General features: G+C 43.3%; 1 protein-coding gene across 3 annotated transcripts in view; it reads right to left on the bottom strand.

Annotated features, from left to right (window-relative positions):
• NTRK3 (neurotrophic receptor tyrosine kinase 3) overlaps window positions 1-22602 on the bottom strand; it is a 412299-nt gene that overhangs the window by 123011 nt on the left and 266686 nt on the right. The window lies entirely within an intron of this gene.

The raw sequence follows: 22602 nt of genomic DNA, 5'->3' as shown, positions 1-22602 counted from the left end.
CTCATCCTGAAGCAAAGTTCTTAACCTGAGGTACTATTTCTGGGTTAGCGGAGTCTGTAACCTGAAGCGTATGTAACCCAAGGTACCACTGTACAGTGGGATCTATGATTCTTACTTGTCTTCAGTTTACCATTTGCAGCAAGACTGTCTTGTTTCCAGGTGTTCCACATAACTTCAGTGGGTGTGTGTGGGAACTTGCTACAAATAGCAAAAGACAAGTCCTGCAGACCTTACATAACTGCTGGGCTTCAACCTTCCACAACATCTCCACCCCCCTATATCCCTCAACACTTGCTTGCTTTTTAAAATGAAGTTTGTATTGATTGACAAGAAAATCAGACAGCAGTACATGGAACGTGACCCTCAATAATTGAATTAGGCCATTATGGCCCCATTGTGAACATACAGTGTGTTTGCACTTTGCGGAGAAGGAAAGAGAATTATTTCTTTTAATGCAGCAATTACACACAGAGAGAAGAAGAAGAAGAAGAAGAAGAAGAAGAAGAAGAAGAAGAAGAAGAAGAAGAAGAAGAAGAAGAAGAAGAAGAAGAAAGCAAAGGAAACAAATGTTCTGGATGCTGAGATTCAACAGAGGTCTAAAGTAGGAAACTGCTCAGCTCAGAAGTGCTGACCCTGTGCCTTCCCAGAATGCTCAAGGCTGAGCAGGATGTACCAGTGATCTATCTTAGTGTACGGCACTGGGGCCTTTTCACACAACAAAATCTATTTTCCCCCAAACATTGGACTTTTGCAGTAAATGATGGGGACATGCACTGGACATGCACTGGAAAGTGTGGGATACATCTTGCTTGGTGCAGCAGCATCTAAACTCCCTGCATATATTTCAGAATGAATGCTCATTAAATACCTGGCATCATCTAATATCTCTGCAAAAAAAATCAGGATGAATGCTCCATAAACAAGGCATTTTCCCCAATAGAATGCCATTTCTGTATGTTATTTTCACCCATATATGCATTTGTAGGCACGTTTTAACCAATGTCTACATTTTTTGTGCACATTATTTTGTTGGACAGCTGCCTTACATAATTTGGAAAAGTGAAAATTTAGAAGGATGACCGTATTTTGGTTTACATGCTCTTTCACAAAATGTGAATTAGGGTGATTTGCCTTTAAAGGTAAATAGAATCAAATTTCACCCCCATCCCTATGTATAGGATACAGGTGGGCAGGCAGTTGTACTCATCCTTTAGTGTACTCTGCCCTCAGAGAAAAAGAGAGAAAGAGAAAGAGAAGGAATGTTCCACCCACCATTTGCTTTGGCTCCACCCACTTTTGCTTTAGCCCAACCCACTGCCACCAGTATGTGGCCACTGACAACTTTCCTGCATGAGAATGCAGCCTTAAACACTGAAAAAGGTCCTGACAGCCGCTCCCAAGAGACCACATTTAAGTCTCTCTCTTACACACCCCATCCTGACTAAGTTGCTGTAGATCAATAGTAACTTAACAAGGACTTTAAAATGCTGTGGTCCAGGAATATCTGTATCCAAGCAGCCTCCTCTGCCTTGATGTGTCATTTTCTTGGCACCAGCCTCCCAGGCAGGATTTAGAGCTCTTCTGAGTGGGCGGGAATCGTCTCCTCCCCAATTCCCATCCCGAAGGAGTCCGAGGAGGAAGAAGCAAAAAGTCCACAAGGCAGGAACATGGCAGAGAGCAGGGGGGATTTTTTTTTAAAGAATAACACAGGAGATTTACAACTCAAGTCATGGTTCGAGTTGCAGAGTCTGGGAATTTTTTAAAAAATGGTGAAAAAAGAAGAGGAGGACCTCATACCAACAAAAAGTTCCAAGACAGTTCCATTAATTCCAAGATACTTTGGTGCATTGCAGCTGGAATGGAAGCAGTCAGAATGTATTTTACAGGAGAGGGGCATCTCAGGGAGCCAGTGTGGTGTAGTGGTTAGAGTACTGGAATAACACTTGGGAGACCAGGGTTCAAACTTCCACTCAGCCACAAAGCTTTCTGGTGACCAGTCACTGTCTCTCAGCTTAGCCTATCCCACAAAATTGTTGCGAGGATAAAATGGAAAGGAGTAGAGCTATGTGTGCCACCTCAAGTTTGATGGGACTTGTAAGGAATTGTGTCTAGGACTCAACCTCACAGTACAATCCTATACATGTCTTACTCAGAAGTGGGTCCCAGAGAGTTCAAGGGAAATTATTTTCAGGGAAATGTGTACAGCTTGGGTAGGGAACCTGGGGAGCTCCAGATACTGGCTACTGACTTAGGCTGATGGGAGTTGTGAATCCAACAGGGCCACAAATACACTTTCACCCAGTCTATAAACCTGGTTCTTTCTCTACAGAACAAGAGAAGACTCTAAACCAAGGGTCAGCAACCTAAGGCCCATGGGCAGGAAGTGTCCCACGGAGGTCGTTTGACTAGCCCATGAGACATCCCCGAACCGAGTTGCCCACTCGCGTGCTGCACTAAACTGGCACAGCACAGCACAGGGACTTGCTTCCGCGGCACCATAGCATCTGCGTCTGTGCATGCGCCGAAAATTGCATCTGCACAGATGCCCAAAATCATGGGCGTGTGCACGATCTGGCCCACAGAGGGATCTCCACGGGACCGATCCAGCCCAGGCAAGATAAACCTTGCTGACCCCTGCTCTAAACTATTCGCAGTGTTGCATTCATAGCTTTGGCTCAAAATACATCCTCCTTTGCCAATAATTTGGAACCATTTAATATGTGTTTCACTAACTCATTTATGCTCCCTTCTCTGAGATTATCACACAGCTAAAACTGATTGGCTACAGTGTATCACGACTTGATCCCTGATAGGGTAGGATCTCATGCATGACAAATCCTGGAAAGAGAAAGTAAAGGCAACCAGAACATGCTGAAATGGCATTGAAGAAGCTGCAGTTAGGGAACTCAGTGGCATCAAATAATTCCAGAAGAGAATATAAAACAAATCAAAGTGTTCTTTAAGAGACAAAAGGAAATCTACCATACCAAAATATCCAGACTCGATCCAGCCCCCCCCCCCCAAAAAAAAAATCAAAGGTGGATAATATTCAGGGCGTCTCTACTTGAGATGCACAATTCATATGACATGAATCTACTCAGAAATATGTATCACCTGTTTCAACAGAATTAACAGGCTTGGAAGGAAGGAAACATCCTGAATTGTTAGCTCTAATTAATGCATCACTCACGACTCGGCATGCACATTAAATGGGCTAAATGAACTGCTTGCAATCACATACCATTTTAGAAGACCCAGGGAGGGCAGAGGCAAAAATTAGCAAAATGCAAGTGATATCTCCTTCCTCACTGAAATTTCCCAGAGCAAACAGTGATTGAATAGCACATTAGTGCCCCCGCTCCCACGATGTATCTGTATCCCCCACTGCATCAAGTCCTTCCATCCCCGGATTCTGTAATTGCCCTCAGCAGAGGAAGAGATAGAGAAGATCATTAATAGTCTTTGACACTGGAGATCCAATGTATAAGAAAAGCTTTGCAATTGCTTAGATACAGGCTTTTGTATTATTCATAAGGCCCATATCTATTAAGCATATTATTTATGCTACCACTGAGAGATGTAATAAATAAGGCAATGCCCTCCCCTCCCCTCCAAGCATCCATTTTGGCTGTCCACTGAACTGCGAGTCCCATGGAGTCACCACAGTTCACCCACCCACGGAAACAGCAACAGAAAGAAGGGAGACAGCAGGAAAAAAATGTAGATTTCTTTATAGTTCTTCTGTGCGATCTATCATAGAGCAATTCAGAAAGGCTTCCATTCACAATGGTGGATGGGTGGAGGAATGGAAACTCACTGTTGACTTGTATCCAGCTAAGTTCTACTCAGAGTAGAAATGTTGAAATTAATGGACCCTGTTTGGTCATGTTTGTTAACTTCAGTGGGGTCTACTCCAAGTAGGGCTAGCATTGGATACATCCTGGTACAGTATGTGTTGCAAATTATTTCCTCCGCTAAAGAGTGCATATTATGCATGTCCATAGTGTCATGTGCTGTTAGGGTGGCCATATTGCCTGTGTTAAAAAATACAGTCCTCTACTTGAAGGACTCTCTAGTCTAAGCCTGTCTTACAGATAAAGAACCATGAGAAGGGAGATCAGGAGCCTTGAAAGTGTATGTCAACCATTCCCACCTGGACAGCCAACTGAGGAAGCACACAGGTCACTACATCTCAGTACAGTGAGATGTTTTGCATTTCCGTTTCAGCAGCTATTTCTATGTCTGCATCTACAGATATACACAAGCATGTGCAAATGTTATGCAAATTGTTGTTCTCCTTTTGGGTGATGCATTCCTTCTCTTTTAGGGTGATGCTTTTTCCTTCTTTCTGGGTAATGCGCAAGTGCCCAGCCTATGTGCTGTCTCCATGTGACAGGAGTCTAGAGGAAGGCAGGGCAATGGCCACTGTTGCATTCCATCCCATCATCTCACTCCATAAAGCCACTATCGTGAGTAAGAGAAATCATGGAGGATAAGGCATGTTGCCTCTGATATGGGAACCTACAGACATTATGGCCAGCATGGCTGGTTGAGCTACAACTAATGCGCGTGCACACGCACACACACACACACACTGGCTCTCCTTGCTAGGTCCTGTGTTTTGAGATGCTTAGACCCCTCCAAGGTTTTGGTGTTTTTTGGTTGGTGTGTTCTGCAACATGCCATTGACACAATAATAATGCACTATGGGCAGAATTATACTGGGCCATCCATATACCTTTCCTTTTTATTATTCATTCTGCAACACTTTCCCAAGGTTACCACATTATTATTGTCTAGAAGGACACTTTCATACTATGGCACAACAAAAGAGGGACAACCCCTTTCCCCATGGGATATTTGTGGCATGAAAAGTTACAGGATTTCAGCAGGAAGCTGCAGGACCAGATCAAATTGTAAATGAAACAATATCTGGGGCTTTCTAATTTAGAGAAAAGGGAAGTAATAGGTGACATGATAGAAGCTTATAAAATCATTCATGATGTGGAGAAAACAGATAGAGAAAAGAGTTTTCTCCCCCCTCTCGTACCACTAGAACTCATGGACACTACAAACTGAATATTGGAAGTTTCAGAATAGTAGAAAGTACTTTTTCAAATAGTGCATATTTAAACTATAGAACTCTCCCACAGGAGACAGTGATGGCCATAAACTTGGATGGCTTTAACCGAGTATTAGACAAATTAATGGAGGATAGGGCTACTGATGGCTATGCCCTGCCTCTATGCCTCCATGGGCAGAGGTAGTAATGCTTCTATAGAAGAAGAAGAAGAAGAAGAAGAAGAAGAAGAAGAAGAAGAAGAGGAGGAGGAGGAGGAGTTTGGATTTGATATCCCGCCTTTCACTCCCTTTAAGGAGTCTCAAAGCAGCTAACATTCTCCTTTCCCTTCCTCCCCCACAACAAACACTCTGTGAGGTGAGTGGGGCTGAGAGACTTCAAAGAAGTGTGACTGGCCCAAGGTCACCAGGCAGCTGCATGTGGAGGAGCAGGGAAGCGAACCCGGTTCCCCAGATTACGAGACTACCGCTCTTAACCACTACACCATAATAATAATAATAATAATAATAATAATAATAATAATAATAAATAAACAAATAAACAAATAATTAATTAATTATTAATTATTAATTATTATTACTAATAATAATCACTATATAGAAGGGTCTGGCAACTTCTGTTTCAGTGTATCTGAAGAAGTGTGCATGCACACGGAAGCTCATACCAAGAACTAACTTAGTTGGTCTTTAAGGTGCTACTGGAAGGAATTTTTTTAATAATAATAATAATAATAATAATAATAATAATAATAATAATAATAATAAAATAATTTATTATTTATTAATTATTCCCCGCCCATCTGGCTGGGTTTCCCTAGCCACTCTGGGCAGCTCCCAACCGAATATTGAAAACACAATACAGCATTATCACTTGCTAGAGACCACAGGAGGACGAATTTTCTTGTGCTGAGATCCTGCTTGTGAGTTTCCCCACAGGCATCTGGTTGGCCACTGTGAGCAAAGGATGCTGGACTGGATGAGCCACTGGCTTGATCCAAGAGCCTCCTTTCATGTTCTTATCCGTATCCCAAATCTTTTGCGGACAGAATCATGTATAAACTTCCCAATACCATCGTGAGCCCAAATCATCACAGACCCATGTAGTGGCCCAAACAGGGAAGAGTGGAAAGGCATTATTTCCTGCATCAGCCAGCCAGCCCAAATTGCACCAGCGTCTGGCCATAAGGAGCCCAGACAGCAGTGGGGGGAATCTATTCCTCTTTCTTTTCTCCCTGCTCAGGTGGTGCTTGTCTGCTCTGCAGGGATGCTCCATCCAGCCCTTGATACTCCACCATAAATTGCATGGCAGTGATGTAAGATGACGGATACTTTTAATACAAGGGGCCTGTCATTTATTTATTAAGCAGCAACGGGCTCTGGAGGCTAGGACTGATGCATTATAAATCAACCACATTCCCGGCTATTAAAAATTCATCCAATTCATAATGTAGTACGCTAGTAATTTCTTTATTAGTCTTGAGCTCCCAGCTTCCCCACCCGGCTACTTTCCACCTCCACACTTGTCTACCTTTCACTCCTTTGCTTTGCTTTGCTGGTACGGAAAGATCAGTCCAATCTCATGAAAATGAAAAGGAAAGGGGATGACCTGTGGTGGAAGGGAAACACCTATCTTGATAAAGTCACCTTTGATTGAGTCATCTGGGGATGAGAACTTGCATGCAAGAGGCCCCAGGGTTAAGCAGAGTTTGGATGAGATTCCTATGTTGCAGGGGGGTTGATCTAGATGACCCATGGGGTCCCTTGCAACTCTATAATCCTATGGTTCTAGATCTCCAGGTACAGCTGGGGATGCCTCCAGTCTGAAATGCTGGAGATCTGCTGCCAGTCATTGTTAACAAGGTTCAATGACTTAGGATATGGCAGTTTCCTGTGTTCCTAGTCAAGAACTGTAGCACAGTGGTAGAGCATTCAGAAGGTCCCATATTCAATCTTAGCACCTCCACAAAGAGGTGGAAAAGGCTCCTGTCTGAAATCCTGAAGAGCCACAGGCAGTTAGTGAAGACTGTGTAGATGCTAAACCTATGCTTGGCTCCCACAGTTCAGGAAAGGGCCGTAGGTCTGTGGTAGAGACATGTGCTTTGAATGCAGAAGGTCCAAGGTTCAACCCTAGAGAACTCCTGGCAGTCAGCACTGACAATAGCGAGCTAAGTGGACCAATGGTCTGAGCTGGTGCAAAGCAGCTTCCTACATTCACAACACTCAGAGAAACAAAAACAAAAAAAATTAAAATTTATTTATTTATTACCTCCAGATAGGGATGAGGGAGAAAATCCATTCATTTAAAGCTGAATTGATAAAACCTGCATTTTCTGAAACAGTATGAGAACTGATACACAGACACCCTTTGAAATTTGCACTTATTTGAATTTTGCGGTGCAGTTCTCCAACCAACCAATATTTACAAAAATGCATCTATTAGGAGAAAATATGCATGCAAATGATTTTTTTAAAATGAAACTTACATAGAAAAATGCATGTTATTAGGAGCTCTTACTTGCAAAAATACGTACGTTAGTCAAAACTTGAGATAAGAATGGGTCTATTAGAAGAAATTTGCATTAAATTAACACTGAAGAATTTTCATGGGTCTTTTTAAAAATTCAAATTGCTGAAGGAACGTGGAGAATTGAAATAGACAGGCTCTTCCATCCCTATCTGGAGAGGATGCTTTCACCTCAACTTATCTGTTCAGGATCCCTAGAGCACCTGTTGCCGCCTGGTCTTCAGGACAACAGTCCAGGCCTCACTCAGCACAATGAGCAGAAGGGTCTGAATCAGGGTTGACTGATCACATTTTGACGTGAATGAAGAAACAAACAATTACCATCCAAAGAGGACCCATCCACTCCCTACACTTCTCATGTAAGACCGCTGTCCAGACAGTAGCATCAGCTGACTGCACCACACCATGTAATCCCTGAGCATCACAAAGGATGTTTGGTATAAGTTGTAGAACACTTGTCTTCAAGTAGCATGCTGGGACCTAACCTAAGGTCGCATCAGTGTCTTTGAAGAGGAAAGTGGGGGGGGGGATGGCAGGGAAAGATTTGCAACAGCTGGCCTTGACATCAGGTGGGAAGATAAATTCCCAGGCAGGCAATCATTCGTTCTGCGCCCCCACCAGCAGCAGGAGAACAGCAGGAGCCGGGTCAACTGCAAAGCTGGTAAAAGTGTTTGTTACCATCTTTCTGCCTTGCTGTGCTACTAATCCCCTCTGAAGGGAGAGGAGAGATGCTGGCCCCACCCAACACTGACTTTGGGGAGGGTTGGGGAGGTTGAAGGGGGGAAATTGTTGGTTGGAGTAAGGGGAGGTAGAGGTTTCGTTTACTTTGGTTTATTTATTAATCAGTGGATCAGAGTACAGTAGAATCTCAGTTTTCGAACGTAATCCGTTCTGGAAGAGCGTTCAACTTCCAAAACGTTTGAAAACCGAGGATCAGTGGGCTGGCTGCAAAGTCAATGGGGAAAAAATGAAAAACGTGCCTCGGAAGCTGTTCAACTTCCAAGACACATTCAAAAACGGAAGCAGTTACTTCCGGGTTTTTGGCATTCAGGTTCCAAATGGTTCGGCTTCCAAGACGCTCGCAAACCAAGGTTCCTCTGTACTGGTTTGCTTATTATTTGAGTATTTTTTTAATGGATGTTATGTTATATGAAATATTAATACATTATATGACTCCTCACTTTCCCCCTTATGGTATTACTACTACTACTACTACAACAACAACAACTGTAAGTCGCTTGGAGACCTTCGTGTGACAAGTGACTAATAAGTCTAATAAATGGAATGAAATGAAATGAAAGAGAAAGACAGTGACAGGAGGTTTACATTAGCAATTTATAACTGATCTATACTGATTTAAAGGTCATTGTTTCCTCCCCCCCCCATATCCTGGGAATTGTAGTTTGATGCAGGTGCTAAAAATCATTTGTTAAAAAGCTTCCTTCCCCCTCTCACTGAACTACAGCTCCAAAGGGTACCCAGTGAGAAGGCAGATATTCCTTGAGAGAGGAGAAGGGCACAGACAATTAAAAGTGGGTCTCATGTTGCAGTGGGTCATTGGTTTGGAAAGATCAAAGGCTACTGTTGCAGGACACACATATGACTCACAGTTCTAGGGAGGGGACATAGCTGAGTAGCAGAGAACATCCTTTGCAGGCAAAAGATCTCAGATTCAATCTCTTGCATCTCTAGATAGGGCCGAGAAAATTCTCTGTCTGAAACCCTGGAGAGCCACGTCTAGTTGCTAGGTAGCACCATGGAATGGACAGAGCTATATGGATCAATAATGTGATTTGATAAAATGAAGTTTAAGTGCTCAGTGTCGGGTGGGATCCCATCCTACTTATTTTCAGGCAGACCTATAACCACCCTACCTTTTGAAGGCAGACATGATTGAGTCTGTTCTAATTATCCCACTTTTTGCTCCCCCCCCTTCCATTTTATAAGAACATAATAAGAGTCGGCTGGATCAGGTCAGTGGCCAATCTAGTCCAAGATCCTGTTCTCACAATGGTCAACCAGATGCCTGTGAAAGTGCGCGCACACACACACATCTTTCTCACACACACACACTCTTTGGATAACTGGGCAACTTTCTGTATTCAAGTCATTTTCTTACCGGGTGCACTAAGAGTGTTCCCGAGATCACCCTTTGGGTGGCAAGATTGGTAATAGCAGGTCAACCTGTATTTTGCTTGCTACCACTAATCTCATTTTATTCATATGTGTGTGTGTGTGTGTGTGTGTGTGTGTGTGTGTGTGTATAATATAATTTTATTTGCCTTTACATACCAACTTTATATTCCAAGGGTCTCAAGGTGGCATAGATGGTTCTCCTCATGTTTACATACTTGATGGAAGACCAACTATGATACGGAAATGGTCGTTAGATGAGGTCCTCTTGACTGGCAACAGCTCCAGGGTTAGAGGGGCACTCTGCAGAGTGCCCTCTGCTGTCTCTGCTCCTATGTCAACGCAGGCTTACTTGATGTTGGGTGACAACAGCAGGTGATCACTGTGAGACAGCTGCCGTTTTAATTTTGCACCAAGTCTGGTGATGGAGTGATGCTATGCTAGGGTATTGTTGGAAATTAAACTGGAAACCTAAGAATATGAGAAGTGCCTGCTGGATCATGTCAATGACCCTTCTAGTCAAGCATCCAGTTCCCACAGTGGTCCACCATATGCATGTGGGAAGGCCACAAACAGGACCTGGGCCCAAGAGCACTCTCCCCTTCTGCAGTTTCCATCAACTGGTATTCCACTAACCTCTCAACATCAATTGGAGAATTAGTTTTGAAGGGCAGCTAGAGAATATTTTAGTGGTGAATTCTGCTGCTGGAGATCTGGAGCCTTAGCAGATGTCCCAACAGTGTCCGATGCAGACACTAGACTTGATTGATAAGCACATCTTGGTGTCAATGCCTCACTGGACCAGCAGAGAATTGGGAGAGCCAGATTTGTTTGTCTGCATGTGAGGGTTGAAGTCTGCCTCTCTAACCCCCAATTGAAATAGCCCAGTGTTTCCTAAACTTGGGTCTCCAGCTCTTTTTGGACTACAACTCCCATCAACCCTAGCTAGCAGGACCAGTGGTCAGGGATTATGGGAACTGTAGTCCAAAAACAGCTGGAGACCCAAGTTTGGGAAACACTGAACTAGCCACTGGGAGCAGACTCTAGCAGAGAAGGCAAGCTCATCAGCACCCAATGCTCCAATTAGCATTATTTCTTCACTTAACAGATGAATGCCAGTTTCCCCATCAGGGAGTTTCAACTAATTGAGTGGTTTGTTTTCTAATGGAAATGGGCTCTCCGCACCCAGGAGTGTGGTTGATCCCTGCTGCAACATCACCAGGCACCGCTGTGCTGTCAGCTTTAGTCATTTGCGGGCTACACTTAGCTTCCTTTGATCTGTATTGTTGATATAAATGCTTGCAATGAATACTTGTGAAAGGAAAACAGGAGCCAACGAGGCAGAACCTCAGATCCCAACCTCCTGGCTGTAGGCAGTAAGTAACACACCTGTGTGTTGGCAAACAGGGACTGTAGTACACCTGGCATATCAGAAGAGAGACTTCTAAGTACGTGAATACTAAAGAACTGGTTATATGGATGTTAGCAGCAGCTAGGGTATCTCTGGAACAAAAATGGAAGCTTTGCAAAGCCTGCGAATATATCTGTGGTATCACACACACACAAAAAAATATGTAGATTTCCAGAGGCTTAGAAAATCCATAACATTTTTATATTGTATGATCAGAGTTGATCATTTATACCAATACAACTAACCTGCAAGACTCTTCAGTGCTACCAATGGAGAAAATATGGACATCTTAATGTTTCTAAGAACAGTTGTCTCATCATATCTTCCAATTTTGTTGACAAATAAAGAGAATGGATATGTGTCCCCCTATGACATGTCTGGTCTTTTTGTAGTATTTTGTTCATCATTTTTATTAGGGTTTATAACTTGTACATGATGATTTTTTTTTTAATGAACATAGGAGGAAATCTGGAATCAGATATCCCAACTAGGGTCATCACATCAATGCAGCTAGAGACTAGGAGTTAGCAACAGCCCTGAACCCCATGCAGTACCTCCAAAATAAATAAATGCCATATGTCATTGGGATGCCAAGTATGATGAGCCACTGTTTTTTTTATGTCATTGGAGCTACTTGCTAGACGAATGAATTACAGGCATTTACTGACGGTGCATCAATACCACATCCTAAAATCTTTCCAGCAGGTGACTTCATATGAAACCAATCTGATGCCACTGTCTTGAAAACTCTGCCATGAGTTGCCTTCCTTCACTTAGGATGACCTGTTGCTGAAGGAGTGTGAGGCATCAGGTGACTCAAATTATGAATCCAGGCAGCAGGAGTCAGGCATCTTACTCCCTGAACCATGAACGCAGCTTGCAAGCTGAAGGACTTAATCACCTTATCCACCCCATGCTGCAATGCCACTCTTACAAGGTTCATCAATTCAGCTGCAGCAGATAAGCTGAGGAGGCATGGCTAGGTTTACATAATTGTGAGCATTGTGTTGAAAAATAAGATTTCCTTCTTTTCTAGTCCTACTGATCCAGAATTTGTCTGCCATATCTCCTGGCTCCATTCCTTGGTTCTTCTTTGCCTGATCTGAAACTTGACCCTAACAGGCTCTCCTTGGCAATGTCATTTGACTCTGGACCTCAGCCTGCTTATGCCCCAGAATCAGACCCCCAATATGGTCTGTCTGCAAGCTTCCTGAAGGTCTGACAAGGAGGCAACCTAGTCTGTCTTCTGTACCACCAAACTACTGGTCTTCAGTCTGCCGAACCTCAGCCTACAGGCTATCTGCCTGCTTCATGTCCAAGGCACTTATATTTCTTTGGACCTCAGCACTTGGGCAAAACCCTCTCAATGACAAGCTCAGTGGTAGAGCATTTGCTATGCATGCAGAACGTCCTAGTTTCAATACCTCGCATTTTCTGGCAGGTCTGGGAGAGAACCCTGAAGAGCTTCTGCCAGTCAGAGTAGACAAAATTGAAATAGATAGACCAATGGTCTGACTCAGTATACAGCAGCTTCCTAATATCCCAATCCAGCCAGTATTTTAACAGAAAGTTGACATGCCATGTGGATAAACTATCAATTTATCTATATGAAATAAAATCCTATATTATGCAGAAGGGTTTCCTCCCTGGAAAGTGTGTGTGTGGATTGCCATGTATTTACAGTTCTTATATAATTATATTTAATTACTCGATTAGTGTGAATATGTGTAATTACTAACTTGCAATATGCAATTATGCCAGGGCAGTATGTAATAAATGAGGTCGTTAAAATGCTTGTTGGAAGGACGTCTGCTACGCCCACATGGAGAGCCTGGCTCTCTTGCTGAAGTGGAGGATGTCGCCACAAAAGACCTGGCCTCAAGGCATGTACAGTGGGCCACCAGCGCTTGTAATAAGAGTCCACGACCCACTGCTTCCCTAGGGATGCAGTGGCAGATTCTGAATGATAAACTCTCATGGCGGATAAGGCTGCCATGATGACTATGTTCTCTCTCCACTGTCAGAGGCAGGTTACCTCTGAAAACCAGTTGCTGGGCAACATAAGCAAAGAGAGTGGTGTTGCACTCAGGTCTATTTAGGGACTCCCTAACTTTAGAGTTGCTTTGAAGCCTCAGGTGTCCCAAAAAATTGCAACCACCCTTCCCCCAAAACAACAACAACAACCAAGCTGACGGGAAATGCCCAGATCTCAATAAGGCAGAAAGTGAAGTGACGTCTTTCATTTTGTTGGTCAAGTCTAGGAGCAAAGAGAGGACAAGTTTTGGCTTCTGGTATCTCGGGCATGAATGAATTAAGAATAACAGTGAATTCTTTTTTTGGGGTACTTCAATCTCAGGGATTTAGACTGAGGATAAAATCTTTGTTTTTCATGTGGATCTATGCCTTCCTATATGCAGGTCAATGGAGAGAGCTTTCTCTCCCACAGCAAAGAGGCCATCTCTTTCAAAATCCATAGGGTGTCTGTTGTTCAGAAGGTCATCCCCACCACAACTGACCCTTCGGATAACAGGGTATTTGCTGGGACTAACATTTTCCCATTCTAGTATTTCCCATAGTGTTTTCTATACAATGCATTACCTTCCCAGTGCTCATTTTTCCATCCCAACGCCCCCCCCTCTGCCCCCATCCTGATTCCTGTTGTATTCACCCCAAAACAATAAAGTCTGCCTTTGCAGAAGAAATGCTGCAGCCATTGTTCTGAAATTTGGCAGGCTTCATTCTCTCATGAGGGATTACTGTGCCTGAAAAGTGTACTGAATTCTGGCAGGAAATGAAAAAGTTACAGACTTTTTGGAGTTTTTTTTTTTAAGCAAAAACAAACTATCAAGGCACCCTGCGTGAAAATCCCTGGCTGTATCTGCCTACAGTTTGGCAGGCTTAACCCACACTGGAGAGGTTGCTATGCCTGCAAATTCCATCAGCTTCTGTGAAAAGGTAAAACAAGTTTTAGCTATTTTTATATTCCTCCATTATAGTGAATGGGAGAAAACGGAGCTCTTCTTTTCCTTTTTCCTTTTTTAAAAAAGATCTAATTCATTCCCAAATAACAAGTCAAATTGGAAAGACATGGTGACTCTGAAACAGATCGGACTGCTTCTCTAAGGTACTCTATTGCAAGTTGAATCTTGTTGCAGGTGTACATCCCTAACAGAGTATTTGTAGGAACCCCCCCTCCCCAAATCAGTCATGGCATGTGAGGTGGGTGGTGCACCCTAACCTCTTGTCTGCAATGGAGCTTGCCACTTGCTCAGAACAGGATGGCATCGAACTTCATGTGCCATGAATAAATGAAAATGCCTGTAACGAACAATATTTTCTTTGCAAAGCTCTCTAAACCTCAGAATTCCATGCATGTTTTGCCATATGGGATTAATAAAACAGCAAGCTTGCCAGGTGTTTCTACTATAATCAGACAACATCACATCACTGAAAAGAGGGGGGGGGCTTTTCAATTACCTATAAACTGATTGTAAGAGAACGGGAGTCTCTTACAATCTTAAGCAGAGACTTGAGTTCCCCTAAATAGTGCCTCAGTGGAGCGCTAGTGAACTTGCTAATCACCTTGTCTAGAAAATGAGTGGCTTCTTTCTCCTCTTTACTCATTTTCTTCTTTTTCTGAGTCTCCTTGCATAATCTTAAGAAGGATCACTAAAGAAAATAAGGAAATTCAGATAAGGCTCTTAAGATGGAGAACAGGCATGAATATTCAGATTAGTCTTCCCCAACCTGGTGTCATTCCCAGCGTTTTGGACTTCAGCACTCATTGTTTATGACCACTCTCCAAGCTGGCTGGGACAGATGGGATGCAGAAGGCTTGAGAAAATCTGATTGAAGTATGCTCCTGCAGGTGTGGCAACATCGCCTAGTGGTTAGGACTAGAATAAGAAAGACCTGGGTTCAACTCAAATCACCTCTAAGTTATGAAGGTCACTGAAGAGCCAAAGGTCAGAAACCATCTCTCAACCTAACCTACCTCACAGGAAGTTATGGGAGGTTACAACATCGGAGGAAAGGAGATGTGCTGCCCTGAGATCCCTTTGAAGAAGGGCAGTGGTATTAACACAATAGCAGGACCATGCCTGCATGCTGGAGCATACACGTCACATGCCAGGGGGCCACAGTTCAATCACCAAACCTCCCAGCTGAAACAGCGGAGAACTGCTGTTGGTTAGTGTAGATAATACTAAGCTAGATGGATGAAAGTTCTGGCTTGCTATACACCAGCTCCCTGTGTTCCTAGAAGATTGCATAAATGATTCTGCACAGTCAGTTTCTTGGTACTTATAGCTGGCACATAACACTGGTGCTTAAAAGCTTACACTTGGCTGCCCATCTGCTACTTGGCCAGGTTAAAAGTTCTTGTACTAACTTGCAAGGTCCTTAATAACTTGGGTCCAGGATATCTTAAGGGCTGCCTGATTCCTTATATCCCTGCCTGATCTGAGGGGTAGTCTTCTGTTAGTGGTCCCCTTTGGCTTGAGCCAGATTCTGTGGAACGGCCTCCTAGCTGAGATTAGGCAGGCTCACTCCCTGTTGAAGTTCAGCTCAGGGACTTGGCAAATACTTTTATATTCCAGCAAGCATTTTGAGGAAGTTCTCAGCATTTATGATCAATTTTAATTGATTTTAGCCACTGTATGATTAAACAATAAAATAAACTATGTACCCCACTTAGAAATTATGATGATTAAGCAATATATAAATAGCTCAAACGATGGTGATGATATAGTTTGACACAAGCTGCCATCCCCGATATAAGTTGTTCAACTGTCATGCAATAAAAAGTCTCATGAATCGCTCTCGAGTAGCCCACTGAAAAGTCAGGAATCCCTTGGGTTTTTCAGACTGTAACTCCTGGAAACTCCACTTAGATATTATAGCCCAGTTTGGATCCTTTCTGAGTGGGCATGTGCTGCCGCCCCCCACCCAACCCCCTTCACAGGATCCTAGCGCAGTAATGAGATTCAGCCTTTGGCAAAAAGTTCTGAACTAGATCACCAAGCCACAGGACAAAGGCACATTGCTGATGCCCTAAAACACTATTTGACTTTTTTTTCATTAACAAGAAATAACAGCCAGGTCTTGTAGCCCATAACAAGGCATCCCAGCTTCAGAGGTAGCAGGAAGCCGATTTGATGATACTATGATTTTCTGCATTTCATCAGCCATTCTATTAGACCGAACCAAGTAGCTTAGAATAAACATCCGTCATTTCCCCCTCCCCTTTCCCTGCAAAGTGATAAGCAATGTCTATTAGTATAGAAAGTGACAGAAATCTATATCATGCCAATGTACTATTAATAGTGCATTAAGCATATACAGTTCTCTCTCTCTCTCACACTCCACCCCACCATTTCAAATCAGTAACCTGTGTCGGCATGGACTTCATCAAAAAAGGACTGGCTGTGTAGACTAGCCAGGCTGCAGTGCCAAGGGAAGGAGGTGGAAAAGTAGAAGAAAGTTCTGAAAACAATGGGCTCCCCTCTACTTTGTTCTGATTTCACCCACCCAATGCCTTCCAGTTGTTTTGGACTATAACTCCCATCAGCCCCTGCTGGTATGGCCGTGCTGATTGGCATTACAGTCCAAACCAGGCATAGGCAAACTCAGCCCTCCAGAAGTTTTGGAACTACAAGTCCCATCATTCCTAGCTAACAAGACCAGTGGTCAGGGATGGTGGAAATTGTAGTCCCAAAATATCTGGAGAGCTGAGTTTGCCTATGCCTGGTCCAAACCATCTGGCAGACAGCTCTGAAGGCTGACATGACTTAGCTTCCATTGACTTGAACAAAAAGCAAACGCTGTCCTTTTCTACCATTTGTTATTTTCAGTATTGTGATAAGGACTGTCACCCAATTGCAGAATTCTTTGCCAATTAATCAGCTAATTGATTAAACCTACATATATTTGCATAAAGCCAGCTTATGGGCTTCCCACAGACAATTGGTTGGCCATTGTGAGAATGTGGTGCCTTTGGTCTGACTCAGTTGAGTTCGTCTTACATTCCTTTTACATGTCTATGGATTTTGTGATAACAGTTTTCAGCTCAAAAAAATAAAAATAAAAAGGGATAGGATAAGCTTATGGATGAACCCATGTGAAACTGAAACTGACCAGAAATAGAAAGATCCATCCAATACCAGCATGTACAGGAGGCTGTTGATTTGGTCTCTGGTCTGCATGCACAAAATTATGTCACCCAAAATACTTCTTTTAACAGCTTTCATTGATCAGTCCTTTGGCGGCATTTCTAAGGATATTAGTTGGTACCAAGTTCCACTGATATGCATGGGATTTATTTCCAAATAAGCATGATTAGAATTCTGCTGCAAATCTCAGACTCACCCACTCTCTTTTTCCAGGTAGGGTGTTGTGGATACAGGAGGATGTCTTTGGAAAATGGGTGGAGAAATCGTATTCATGGTGCTGACAGTACTGACAAAGCATTTTTGGCATCAAATGAAGGTTTATGGTATGATATGAAACACTCCATTATGAACATGCCAGATCACAATTACGGTGGGATAGAGAAGAAGATAAAATCTAAAGGAGGGATAAATCATTACCACACCACTTATTGTTAGAGATATCTCTCTGGCATAAATCTTAGGTCACGAATGCCAAACCATTTGAAGAAGCAATCAACTGTCACACTGGTTTATCAATGCGCTTGGGGGGGGGTGCAATTTGGAACTGAGCCACAGGAGTCACTTTCCTGAGTGACTTAGCTTTTTCATAAACAAATCTCAAGTTACTAGTCCTTATGATAAGATTGCTAAACTTACACAGCCTTGCCCAGATTATTTGCTTTATTACATCTATGTTACATCATGGACCTCAAGTTGGCAAACTGTCAGGCTTCGGGGAATTGGCTTCCTCACCCATGGCAGTAAATAAGCAGATCAAATGAAAGGGAAGTCTTACCAGTTAGTTTCTTTAATAAACACAGTGAGAGAGAAAAGAAAGCGTCTCCCTAGAATGGCAGTGCTCCCAATTAAGGCTCACTCCTCCTCCGTCCCTATTAATCTACATCACTCCTATGTCATGTAATCTGAGTTTGCACCCTCTGCGCTTTCTGTTCTAACACTCTCTGAGCTCTCCGTGCCCTTGGGGATGGGTGGGTGGGGATGCTGTTCAGAGACTGTGAATCAGTTAACATTCTCTCTTCCAGTGTTTCTTCTGCTAGTTGTTCCCCATCCAGTATTTCCCAGCTACTGCCTTCTGAACTATGCCCCTCTGCAAACGACTGTTCTAAATTTTTTCTGCCTTCCTTCTCCTGGGAAGATTCAGGGTCAGGGGGAGGGGGGTCTCCCACCATTCCTCCTCAGTGCAGCCCTCCTCAGCACGGTCCCTGACACACACACAGGTTTCGCCAGGAGGTCCTGACCAGACCAAGATTGGCTTAGCTTCTACTGTATCATATGCCTTCAAGACTGTAGCTCCAACTTTGTATTCTGCAGCTCTCTGCTTGCTTGTTTACTTCCACCACCGTCTTAGCCTTATTCCAGTTCAATGCACCTGGCTCTTTGTAGGATTCCCGGCAACCGAGAAACCTCAGACTGGCCTATAGGGACCTTTCCAATTCATGGCAAACAATAATCCACTGAGCCAACCAATGTCATTCACATAAGCAAGGCAGCTGGCATGTTTTATAAATGCCACCGATGACAGCGAAAGAAAATACCAACTCATTGCGGTTCAGAGAGCACTCTTTAAAGTGCATTCTAGGAATGCAAAAGGGAGCGAGAAAGATTTTGACCTAGAAAAGGGGGGGGGGGAGCTGCTTGAGCTACCGTCTCCTCCATTTCCTGGTGTGAACCATCTCCCTTTCTTGGTAGAAACAGACCCCAAACAAATACATTACAATCAAAGTCAAAGCCAAGTGGCATTAAGAGGACACAGCCCATTGCTCTGGTGAGTGATGTCTTGCCACCATTTGATGCACTCGCTCCAGATTACGGGCCTTGACTCTTCCTTCCAGCTATAGTGCCTATTAAGCACAGGACCACCCCAAGGGGGAAATTCCATCATGGGCTGAACGAATGATGCTCACAATAGCTGTTAGTTAATTAAACCAGAGCTTAATTTATGCTGGTGTTGCTGTTTGGTTCACACTTAGGGTGGAGGGGAAAATCTGCAACAAGGACAAGACTCATCCTAAAAAGTGGTTCATGTCTCCAGTATTGGGAGATGTCTGTCCCTAGGGCTTGATTTCAGATCAGGACCAGTAAACATAGCCCAGCAGTAGAAGAACTGCTTTGCACGCAGAAAGTCCCCGTCTATTTCTTACAAATGCAGAACAGGTGTTTTGTGGCACAGTTACAGGTACCACAAAACACCTGTTCTGCATTTGTAAGAAATAGATCTTTTAGTGTGGCAGCACCTGTACTTTGGAATTCCCTGCCTATTTACATCAAAGTAGAGTATAAATTGGGCCTGAGAAGGATGATAGAATGCATGTTCCAGAGACTCCCCCTCCCCGCATATTTAGGATAGAAACCTCCAAGGCAAATATTGTTGAGTCCAACTAATGTGCGTTGTTTGGGATGGGGGATAGGGAATGCCATGTTTCAAATATGTTCACACATCCAGCTATATGTACTTGCATTGTTTTCCCTCCCAGAAGGAGGAACATGCTCAGTGAAACTGTAATGATGCTCTCTAGAAAGGAGCTCTTTGGTAAACTTAACAGGGGCACCTTGGGAAAGGATGGAGAGGGTCATACTCTGGCACATTTGCATGTGAATAGTTGTGATGTGTAATGATGCCACTCAGATTTGAACTGGTGGTAGCGATGGTTTGAGATATTAATTTGCTTTTCTCAGAATTCAAGGTCAGATGCTGAACCAATCTCCTGAGCCACCACAAACTTCTTCTCCAACTCGGACCATAATCCAAAATGAAGAAGAATGACCTGCCCCATCCCTGCTCCTTCCCACTCTGGCTTGCCCTGGCAGTGCTGCCAACTATAACAATGTGAGTGGGAGGCATATATATGTAGTTCACATTCCCTGGTACCTAGAATGTAAATGCCTTCAAATTCTCCTCTTCATTGTCCTTGGTGTTACTCAAGCTAAGGTCAGTAAAGGCATCTGAATACATAAACCCAAGCCTGTAGTCTGAAGTTCAGGGATGGCTTTAACATTTGATTTTGTTGAATGTGCAAACTCGTCCTTAGTTACAAAAGGAGACAATAAACTATTCTGGGCTGGCTGATGGACACACACAGGAGTAAGGCATTGACATTGCCTAGTAATACATGGAATCTCAAAGGTAGGGCTATCAAGCTGATTAAAGCATTTTTAGTTGATTATTACAAGAAAAAAATCTCAATTCATGTGCCTTTCTGAGATGCTGAAGGGTGACAGAATTTACACAAAAGTTACCACATGTTGTTTTAGAAGGAAAGGCTGTCATTCAGACTTTCTTTTTCATTCCTTATTACAGAAGCAAACCTAAACCAGAATAGCCTCAGGCCTTATCTTCCAGCCCCTCTGATGAAAATTGATCCCCCAATTATAATCAGGGCAAAACTGAAACTGCACCCCATTCCCCCCCCAAACATTTTAAGCAGCACTGAAGCATGTTTCTGCCTATTAGTGATTTTCTGACACTCTCTGTGAAAGCGTTGGCTTTTCTGTTTAAATTGCCCTCACTTGCCATCAGTGATGTCGTCATGCAGCCGGATCTGACTGATCAAAGTAAAGTGAAGTTTTCTGCCATTCACAACAGGATCTCTAATTGGCTGGAATGGCCCATGCCATTAGTTCAGAAAGAGGAAGAAGGGTGAAGGGTGTGTGTCAGTGGTGGTGTTGAGATGATACTAATGCAGTTGCACTGAGGGGTAACAATGGCATGAAAGAGGATTACACAAAGATGAAACTAAGGTCTTTGCGTATGTGTGTGTGTCCCCATTATGCAATTACTATTTTTTTACCTTTGAACACCTAATATGATAAATATTTGGAACAGTCCTAATGATAATTAGATCTGCTGGTTAAACCAACTAAGGATGCAACCCTATAAAAACTTACCTGGGAGTAAATCCCATTAAATTCAACTGGTCGTGCTTCTGAACAGACATGTACAGAGTTGTGATGCATAGTCTATTAATAAGTTTTAAATCTTCTGGCCTAGTAGAATCCTAAGCATGCATTTTCCAAGCCACACTCTTTGAAGCTATAGAACAGTGAAGGCGCAGCTGAAAAGCCATTGGCAAGGAGCTTTCCCACTGAACCTCTGAGACTCCCCACCTCCATGTACAGGGTGAGATTTGTTTTCTTCCATAGTCCTGACTAGATGCAGGAAACATAGACGATGCCAAAGCGCATGGATGGGAAGCGTATGACACGGGTGGGGAAGAAGTGGTGGGACCTTTCATATGGTTTGGTTTGGAGCCATTCTGGAAAATCTACAGAGCTGAGGATATGTCTCAACCAACCTTAGATGCTCTTACAAGGGCCCCCGACAAACTGGAAAGGATGAGTTATTTCCCAGTGATGTTCTTGATTTTAACGGAAGGAGTTCAGTGTTCACTGGGATTAAAAAAAGGAGCAATCCCACAAGAGTCACGGGGCAAGAAGCAAACCACTGGCAAAGAATGTTTCGGTAATGTCCCTATGAACATGTCAGCTGGTTTAATAACAAAAGGGCTTTGCAAACTGGATAATGTTACTTGGCCCCATACAGTAATGCCAACATAAAATAGGTTGCTGTAGATCACGTTTGGCCCTACAAGTGGTGGGGGACTCCTGTTCTGTTATGCAGCACAGTCAATGATCAGTGATGATAGGAGTTGTAGTTCAGCCACATCTGGAGCAATCTTTCAAAAAGCTCTGTGTTAGGCAGAATAGTGAAACATGGGCATCGCCCTACTGGAAACCTGCAAGTTGCTCAAATACTTGCAGATCACAGGCACTCTGCTCCAGTTCTTTGTTTCAGCAGTCTTTAAGATTAGAGTCTGTGCCAACTGTGAATAGTGTTTCAGAAACTAGTTCTTTCAAGCTATTTTGGACTCTCTGCACTGTCAGCACAATATGAAGCCTCATCCTCTGTCCAGGTATATATAAGCGTTCATTACCGATTTTGCTATTGCCAGTGGTTCACTTCTTGCCTTTGTATCTCTATACACAATCATAGCACAGGAAATGTATTGACTAATGGTCTCTTCCCCCTCTCTAGGCGGTGTCTGCTGTTTAATAGGACAGTCCTGGTGCCACAACCATGGAGAAGCCTATAGAAAGTGAAAGGTGGAAGCTTCTCATGGCACCATATCCTTTATTTACCTTCCTCTTTTCATGGAAGTCTTCTATATAATGCTCAAAGGCAGATGAGATTCTCAAAATTTGGTGTCATGTCTAGAGGAAGTGATTAGGTGGATGGTGTATGTTGTGATTTTGGGGGCACAAGATTCACTTCTGGTTTCTGGACCATA

The sequence above is a fragment of the Podarcis bocagei genome (genome assembly GCF_964188305.1).
Source record: "Podarcis bocagei genome assembly, chromosome: 14".
NCBI lineage: Eukaryota > Metazoa > Chordata > Lepidosauria > Squamata > Lacertidae > Podarcis > Podarcis bocagei.
This window is presented reverse-complemented; position numbering and strand designations above follow the sequence as displayed.